This window comes from Saccopteryx leptura, chromosome 1, assembly GCF_036850995.1.
Source record: "Saccopteryx leptura isolate mSacLep1 chromosome 1, mSacLep1_pri_phased_curated, whole genome shotgun sequence".
Taxonomy (NCBI): domain Eukaryota; kingdom Metazoa; phylum Chordata; class Mammalia; order Chiroptera; family Emballonuridae; genus Saccopteryx; species Saccopteryx leptura.
The window spans coordinates 45,454,828-45,464,273 of NC_089503.1; positions in this window are offsets into that span (position 1 = coordinate 45,454,828).

Below are 9,446 nucleotides of genomic sequence, written 5' to 3' on the forward strand. Positions count from 1 at the left end.
AAAAAATCAAAACTAAAACAAATAAATCTATTTTTAAAAAGTCAAGGGAGAAAATAAAGAACAGTATAAACCCCAGACCAAACAGCTAAAATATATGAACCTAGTTGTCTCTGTAGAGCAGAAATCAGCTGGGAAGAGGGGGCAAAGGGACTACCAATTCATCTTGTTGTTGATGTTAAAAGCCTTGTATTTGACTTTTTATACTATGTGCTTGTATATATTTTTTAAAAAAAAAAAAGACTAAAGTAAAAAGAAGTGAGTTAGAGGAAATGGGGGAGAAGAGAAAATTAAGGTAGAAAAAAGGCAGAAGTAATATTAGATGCGGTGTACATCATTGCTAAAGATAGGCTGAAATTTTGGTTCTGAGTTTTTTAGCAGCCAGCACAAAGTGGGAAATATAATCATTTATACAGTTTCACAATGTCCAAGAGATAAAAACAAACCACTTATTCAGGAGAAATATAGCTATTCCTGGTACTGAGATCTGAGAGACATTTTTTTCATCTCTCCTCCTAAAGAGGACACCAGGTGACATAGTCAACCACAGCCTCATCAACTTGCCTACAGTAAATGAAATAATGTCTCATAGAGCTCTTTCTTATCATGTCTCTCAATGTTGATTAATGGTGAAATGCCAATACAGAGTCCAGTAAAAGCAATTCTGTTAGAAGAGAGAAATCTGTTCACTTTGGAGAGGCCATCGTGCATAGTGGCTATTGTGTGGGACTGAACTACAAATCTCTCTCAAGAAAGTTACTTAATGACTCTGCACTCAATTTTCTCATCTATAAATTGGGCCTAAATAATATTATCTCATAGGACTTTGTAAGGATTAAATGAGTGTAAACATATGAAGCACTAAATACAAGGCCTGGCAAGTATAAGCAGTCAAAAATAAAGATTGCTACTATTTGGAGAAATGCTTTTTAAAAAAATGTGCAGAATACCATAAACAAAACAGTGTGGTATCGATGAAGGGATTGATACATAGATTAATGGAATAGTGGAGGGAAATAGACCCACATAAGTATGGCGAGCTGATTTTTGACAAAAATGCAAAAACAGTTCAATGGAAGAAGGACGGTCTTTTTAACAAATGGTGCTAGAATAATTGCATACCCATAGGCAAAGAAATGAGCTTCAACCTAAACTTCACACCTTATAATAACTCAAAATGGATCATAGACTTAAAAGTAAAGTTTCAAACTATAAAACTTTTAGAGAAAACAAAGGAAAAAATCTTTGGAACCTAGGGCTAGCTGAAGAGTTCTTAAATGTCACACCCAAAGCATAGTCCATTAGAGAAAGACTGATAAATTGAACTTCATCAAACTTAAAAACTTTTGCTCTGCAAAAGATCCTTCAAGAGATTGAAAAGATGAGAAACATATTGGGAGAAAGTGTTAGCAAACCGAAAAGTACTTTACAAAGTATTGCAAACCAAACACTGTAAAGGACCATTCAAAAAAAATTTGCTCAAAAATCAACAGTAAGAAACAATCCAATTATAAAACGGGCAAAAGACATAAAGAGACATTTCTATAAGTATGATATACAGATGGCAATTAGAAATATATTCAACAGTAGGGAAATGCAAACTAAAACTGTAATGAGATAGCCCTAAAAACCATTGAGAAATGCTAAAATAAAACATTGTGAGCCTGACCAGACAATGGGCAGTGGATAAAGTGTTGGACTGGGACAAAGAGGACTCAGGTTCGAAACCTTGAGGTTGGTAGCTTGAGCGCAGGTTCATTTGGCTTGAGCACAGGCTCAATAGCTTGAGTGCAAGGTCACCGGCTTGAGCATGGGATCATAGACATGACCCCATGGTCACTGGCTTGAGCCCAAAGGTCGCTGACTGGAGCAAGGGGTCACTTGCTTGACTGGAGCCCCGCCCCCCACCCAGTCAAGGCACATATGAGAAAGCAATCAATAAACAACTAAGGTGCCGCAATGAACACTCGGTGCTTCTCATCTCTCTCCCTTCCTACCACCCCCCTCAAAAAAAAGAAAAAGAATGTTATGTCTTCTTAATACAATGTTCCCTTTTCTTTTTTTTTTTTAATTTTATTTTATTTATTCATTTTAGAGAGGAGAGAGAGGGAGAGAGAGAGAGACAGAGAGACAGAGAGAGACAGGGGGAGGAGCTGGAAGCATCAACTCCCATATGTGCCTTGACCAGGCAAGCCCAGGGTTTCGAACTGGCGACCTCAGCATTTCCAGGTCGACGCTTTATCCACTGCGGCACCACAGGTCAAGCACAATGTTCCCTTTTCATTACAAAATGTCCATCTTTGTCTTTGGTTGCCTTTGTTGTCTTGAAATCAGCATTGTCAGATATGAATATGGCTACACCTGCTTTTCTTTGGATATTATTTGCTTGAATCGTTTTCCAACCTTTTATTTTGAATCTACTTTTGTCCTTTCAGCTTAGATGTGTCTCTTGAAGACAGCATATGTTGGGTTTTGTTTTTTGATCCAATCTGCTACTCTGTGCCTCTTTATTGGTGAGTTCAATCCATTTATGTTTAGGGTAATTATTGACACTTGAGAATTTCCTATAGCCATTTTATGTTTTGTTTTCTGGTAGCTCTGTGTTTTGTTTGGTTCTTCTCTTTTTTGTTTCTGTCATTTGTTTTTGTTTGATGATGTTCCATACTTCTTTCCACAGTTTCTTTTTTTTTTAAAGCTCTGTATTTCAGTAGTGGCTTTTTTGTGGGTGGTTACCATTAGGTTAAGAAAAAAATGTTCATGTGTACAAGAGTCCTTTGTCTTATGAGTGCTCCTGCACTCCATCCTCCTTTGCTACTGCAGATTTTTATCCTCTCCCATCTATGTTATTTTTGTTAGATTATCCTTGTTTGTATTGTGAGCTTGTTGGAGCTTTTACTTGTAGTTTTGATTTGTTTTGTTCTTTGTGTCTAGTCGAATAACCCTCTTGAGAATTTCCTGCAGTGGGAGCTTTCTGGTGATAAATTCCCTCAGCTTCTGTATGTCTGACAAGGTTTTTATTTCTCTTCATATTTGAAGTATAACTTGGCTGGATATAGTATTCTTGGCTGGTAATTCCTCTTTCAGTACTTTGAGTGTTTGGGTCCACTCTCTTCTGGCTTGTAGTTTCTGCTGAGAGGTCTGATGATAACCTAATGGGCTTTCTTTTATATGTTATGTTCTTTTCCCTAACTGCCTTGAGGATTCTTTCTTTGTTATTGATTTTTGACAATTTTATTACAATGTGCCTTGGAGAAGGTCTGCTTGAGTTGCAGTATCTTGGCATTCTGTTTGCTCCTTGGATTCAAGGCTTTAACTCATTCCATAGGCTTGGGAAATTCTTATCAATTATTTTTTTGTGTAGGCTCTCCATTCCTTTCTCCCTCTCTTCTTCTTCTGATATACCCGTTATTCTTATATTGCTCTTTCTGGTGGAGTCAGACAATTCTTGTAAAGCTCTCTCTCTTTCTCTTTTTTAATTAAGTCTCTCTCCTCTTCTCTCTATAAAATCACTAGTTGCCTGTCTTTGATGTCACTGATTATTTCCTCTATCTGGTTTGTTCCATTAGCTAAACTTGCTACCACAGTCTTCAATTCATATATTGAATTCTTCATCTCTGTTTTTAAAGTTTCAATTTCCTTGGTGATGTATTCGTTTTGTTTATTAATTTGTTTTCTGAGCTCATTAAGTTGTCTGTTGATGTTCTCTCAGATCTCGTTGAGTATTTTTGGAACTTCAATTTTGAATTCTCTGTCATTTAATTCCAAGGTTTCCATGTGATTGAGACATTTTTCTGGATATTTTTCATTTTCTTTCTGAACTATGTCTCTGTCTCGTGTAACTGTGATATTCAATTTCATCGTCCTTGATGGCATTTGAGAGTGGTATTTTAAGGACCCTAACAAAACAAAAAACAACTAAAAAAACTGAAATATTAAAAAAATACAATAAAAATATAAAAATTTTAAAATTTATGACAAGTAAAAAAGAAAAAACACTGGAAAAAGATCAAAAGCAAACAAAAAGAATCAAAAATAAAACACCCACAAAATAAGAATAAAAAATATAAAAATGAAAGAAAATAAAATTCAAAAATACAAAAGAGAAAAAAAGAATTAGAAAAGAAAAAGGAAAAAGGGGAGAAAAAGGAAAAATAAATTTCCATTTTGAGAGGGTATTTCCAGTAGCTGTCGCTATATTAGAACTCTCAGCTCTGTGAGGTTCCTGGGCTGTCTGCTGAGATGTTGCTGTTGCCATGATGTAGGTGGGGCTGCAGTCACACTGGTGGGTGGGTCGTGTTGTGCGGGTTTTCTGGCTTCGGCCTTACCGCTTTGGCTCTAGCAATGGCGATCTCAGGCTTCCAGGCACTCCTCCTCACATCTCAGCAGAACTGGGGACCGCACATGGAGCACCTCTGTTCTTCGGGGGAGAGAGTGGCTCTGGAGAGCTAGATGTGGGGTTTGTCTCTGCCACTCTCGATACCACGAGGTGAGGGAGGCAGGATCTGGTAGACTGAGGAGCCACACTTTAGCTTTAGAGAGTGTGGGCTGCAGGCAGACCATGGGAACGCTGGCAGTGACCCCGTGCTCTGGCCGCTTTGGTTTATCTCCCCCAATGCCCCTCCATCTCACCATTCCTCCCAGAAGAAGGAGACCCAGTCACCCTGAGTTTCCCTCTCTATACCCCACAGACAAAATCCAGAGATCCCGAGCTTCCCTCCTCCCCATAGTCCAGCAGAGAAAAAAACTCCAGTCACGCCAGGTTTGTCTCCTGTCCTCTCCAAAGCCCACCATGAATATGTTTTATCTTCCTCCCCCCTTTTCACCCCATCCCACCTTTTCTCCATTCGGTGCATAGATCTTTCAGGCCCACCTGCAAGCCCAGCTGGGGTTCTGTTTCTGCACTATAGTTTTTCAGTTTGTTGAAATTTCAAGGGGAGAGAGCAGGAGAATCTCTCATGCCGCCATTACTCTGACATCATCTACTCTCAACTCTTTCTTTATAGATTGTATAAAATGATAATTTAAACATTTGCAGTGTTGATAGAGATTGTAGAAACTCATCTTTCAAAACAGGGTGAAGGCACAGAGGAGTTTGTGTGTGGAGGAGGTGGTTATGGCAGGCACCCACTGTGTCAAGAAGGAAGTAGCATATTTGCAAGAGTGATCATAGAATGGCACTTTTTACCATATAGACCAATCTCTGGTCCTCAACTCTTCAGGTTCAAAAACCTGATTTTCTTGCAGAATGAGCCTGGATTCCCATGAACTGAGCTCACAAGAGTGATGTGCTATGCACAACAATCTCAGCCACACTCAGGTGTGCAAGAAAAGCCAAGTTTCTTTCTGTTCTTTAACTTACTCTAAACTCCAAACCCCCATCCTATCAGCTGGAGGGGGTTAAAAATCAACCTAGTTAACTATTGGCAAAGGCACTGTTTGTCTGGTTACTGCCCAGACACCCATTGGTGTAGTCTGAAGGATATGGTTACCAAGTAGGTCACCAAGAATGGTGACTTTGGCTTTTGTGATGCATGGGATTCAGAAGTCTTCAATGCTATGATCCAGCTTCCTTAAACATGCCAAGTAGCCATTTCCCTCTGAAGTCTTGCATTTTCTCAGACTCTGATATCTCCCTGGCCCTGGCCTCAGAGCAACTCCTAAAGAAGCCTCTTACTTCTCTAAGACCCTTTCTCTCCCAGCTCTCTAGGACACCGAGCATCAGCTTAGCTTTTCCAGAAGGTGAAGGAAAACCACTAACTTGAAGCCATTTTTTGTCCTCTACTTTTTGGGCTGCTTTGGGAATTATGAGACCTCCCTCCCTTTTAAAATATAGAGAAGAGAAAAATATAGGGAGAATAAAAGAAAACCAATGTTTTAACAAATCATTCTGCTGGAACTGCATCGAGCCAGAAAAGCCACTTTATTAACTTGGAGTAAATGATGACTGCCACACAGGTCACAGCCCATTGTCCCCTCCTAATTAGACTCTTGCTTAGTAAGTCTGAAATCAAACCAGGAGCATTAGAATTATTCAATATTTAAAGACATCAGGCTGTCATAGTCTATTGTATGAATTCCACAATAGGGACAGACACTCATGTCATGCTACAGGAGCTGGAAACACCAGATGTCCATTGGCTGTAATCCTCTGAATGTCCACTTTGAGAATGATTGTAGGGTTGCAATGTTCATAGGCATTTGGCTGGGATTCTCTCTCCCAAAACACTTGGATGAACACTACCAATGTTTGTCCTAGACACTGTCCTTTTTCTTCTCTTTTCTCTCTCTCTCTCTCTCTCTCTCTTTTTTTTTTTTTTTTTTTTGACAGAGACAGAGAGAGAGAGTCAGAGAGAGGGACAAGCAGGAAGGGAGAGAGATGAGAAGCATCAATTATTCATTGCAGCCTGAGCTGGCGGTGGTGCAGTGGATAGAGCATCAGACTGGGATGCGGAGGACCCAGGTTTGAGACCCTGAGGTCGCCAGCTTGAGTACAGGCTCATCTGGTTTGAGCAAGGCTTACCAACTTGGACCCAAGGTCGCTGGCTCGAGCAAGGGGTCACTAGGTCTGCTGTGCCCCCCCCTCTCGGTCAAGGCACATATGAGAAAGCAATCAATGAACGACTAAGGTGTAGCAACGAAAAACTAATGATTGATGCTTCTCATCTCTCCGTTCCTGTCTGTCTGTCCCTATCTATTCTTCTCTCTCTGACTCTCTTTCTGTCTCTGTAAAATATATATATATATATATATATATATATATATATATATATATATATATTCATTGCAGCTCCTTAGTTGTTGTTTATTTATTGCTTTTTCACATGTGCCTTGATGGGGGATGGCTACAGCAGAGCAAGTGACCCCTTGCTCAAGCAAGAGACCTTGGGGTCAAGCCAGCAACCTTGGGCTTCAAGCCAGCAACCTTTGGGCTCAAGCCAGAGACCTCGTGCTCAAGCTGGTGAGCCTGTGCTCAAGCCACATGAGTCCATGCTCAAGCCAGCGACCTCAGGGTTTCGAACCTGGGTCCTTCACATCCCAGTTTGATGCTCTATTCACTGTGCCACCACCTGGTCAAGCAACACTGTTCTTTTTCTTTGCTTTTACAACTGACTACCTTTTCCATCAAATAACAGGCTAGTCCTGCTGGCCTAGGATTCATGTCCCTTCTGGATGATCTTGCATAGATCTGTTCCAATCAATTACATAGGAACTTTAAATTTGGCCTCTCAACAAGCCATATAATTTTTTTGTTCTTGAGTTAGCTTTCCTGTACCTTCCACACCCTGATAATGTTATATATAACACAAACTCCATTAGAAGATCTTCAATGTGGGACTCTAAACACCAAGAGCATCCTAACAAAGATATTATCTTAATTTAAAAGTAATTATAGCCTGACCAGGTGGTGGCGCAGTCGATAGAGCATCGGACTGGGATGCAGAGGACCCAGGTTCGAGACCCCGAGGTCGCCAGCTTGAGCACGGTCTCATCTGATTTGAGCAAAAGCTCACCAGCTTGAACCCAAGGTCGCTGGCTCCAGCAAGGGGTCACTCGGTCTGCTGAAGGCCCGCGGTCAAGGCACATATGAGAAAGCAATCAATGAACAACTAAGGTGTTGCAATGCGCAATGAAAAATTAATGATTAATGCTTCTCATCTCTCTCCGTTCCAGTCTGTCCCTGTCTATCCCTCTCTCTGTCTCTGTAAAAAATAAAAAAAAAATTTTTTTAAATAATTATACATTTTTTAAAAATTATCTTCTTCATTTAAAAAAAAGTTTTTAAGACTCTATTCATTTTAGAGAGGAGAAAGAGATAGGTAGAGAGGGAGAAAGAGAGAAGGGGGGAGGATCAGAGTATCAACTCTCACATATGCCTTGACCAGGCAAGCCCTGGGTTTCAAACCAGCGACTTCAGCATTCCAAGTTGACACTGTATCCACTGTGCCACCACAGGTCAGGCCAAAAGAAGTTATACATTTTAGATATTATATCATTGTAACCATTAAAAAACAGTTAATTGTTAAATGGAGCATGCTTGATAATGGGTAAAATCTGCTGAATGCAAATGATCCAATAATAATGTCCTTGAAGTCTGATTTGTAGGTGTCGAGTGCGTGTTGTTCAGTATTGAGTGGTCTCACTGCAAAAATTCTTGAGTCTCTGTTTTGGTGCATAACAGTATCTCTTTTGGATTATTGTATGTATGTTTTGTTATCTAAACCATAGGCAAATCAACAATCTAGTCGAAGACAGGCAAGTCCATGACATTTTCTTCCCTCTCTCTGTAGAGAAATAATGAATGTTCTAATGAAAGTATATATTACACTGCAGAACAAAATTTTTGTTGCATCCCCAAAAACACTTGTTCTTACCTAATTCAAGTGTGCTCATCTCAAATCTGACATTAGTTTTTCTCTGTAAGCTACAGTTGTTTTGCAATTCAAGATTTTAGGTTTTCATCTTATTGTAAATTTTTCAACATTTAGTTTAACATAATGAAGTAGAATGTCTTCTTGGGCATCATCTTTGTGAAAATATAATAATTTGAGAGTGACGTCATGGAAATGGCGCCGTGAGCTGCGCGTCCGACAGCTCTCCCCTAAATCACAACAAATTTATCAACTAGAAACAGAAAAATCTATCCTCGGAGCATTCCGGAATTCCACACAAACTGATAGCAAAAGGACTGTTATCACTTGAATCTGAGAGACGAGGGTGTGGAGGAAGCTACCGCAGGGACCTTCATTCAAGCCGCTAGGAAGTGAGCCTGTGGTGAGTTAGCCCACACTCGCGAGCCGCGAGCCGCCATGAGCCGAGCCGCCGCGAGCCGAACCGCCGCGAGCCGTGGGGCGCGCGCCCGGTCCGGTTGCAGAGTGAGCACCGCTTACGTTCCCAGTGGCCAGCGCACTACGAGTGAGAGTCGCCAGCCACCGGTGCCCGGAGCACCCCATTCGAGCGCGTGCCCTGGGCATTCCACGCGTCCAGAGCGCCCTACTGGCCCGCACACCCAGGGGGCCCCATTATCCTGCGCCTGGTGCGATCCAGCCGCCAGCGGCAGGGCGAGCGGGAGAGGCTTGGGAGATTCTCTCCGTGGGCGGGGCACCTCACCCAGCCATTCAAGCTAACAATCAAGCGTTGGGGGAGGGGCGCGCGCAGGCAGCCTAAAATACCTTCGGGAGCACAGCTGCGACCCAATCACTGAAATTAGCTTAACCCATGAAATCTGCGCACCCTTGGTTCTAATTGATAAGATCTCTCTCAGTTCAGCGATCCAAGACAAGAGGCGTGATATTTTTTAGTGCCTCTCGCTAAAGGGGCGGGGGCAACTTCTGATTGATAGAGCCTCCATATTCAGGGATAAATGCTAACAAGAAGGACTTGGCAGATAATAAGATCTATACTACACTAGTCGCAAGCAGAGACTAGTGCCTCTTCTTCCCAGCAAAAAC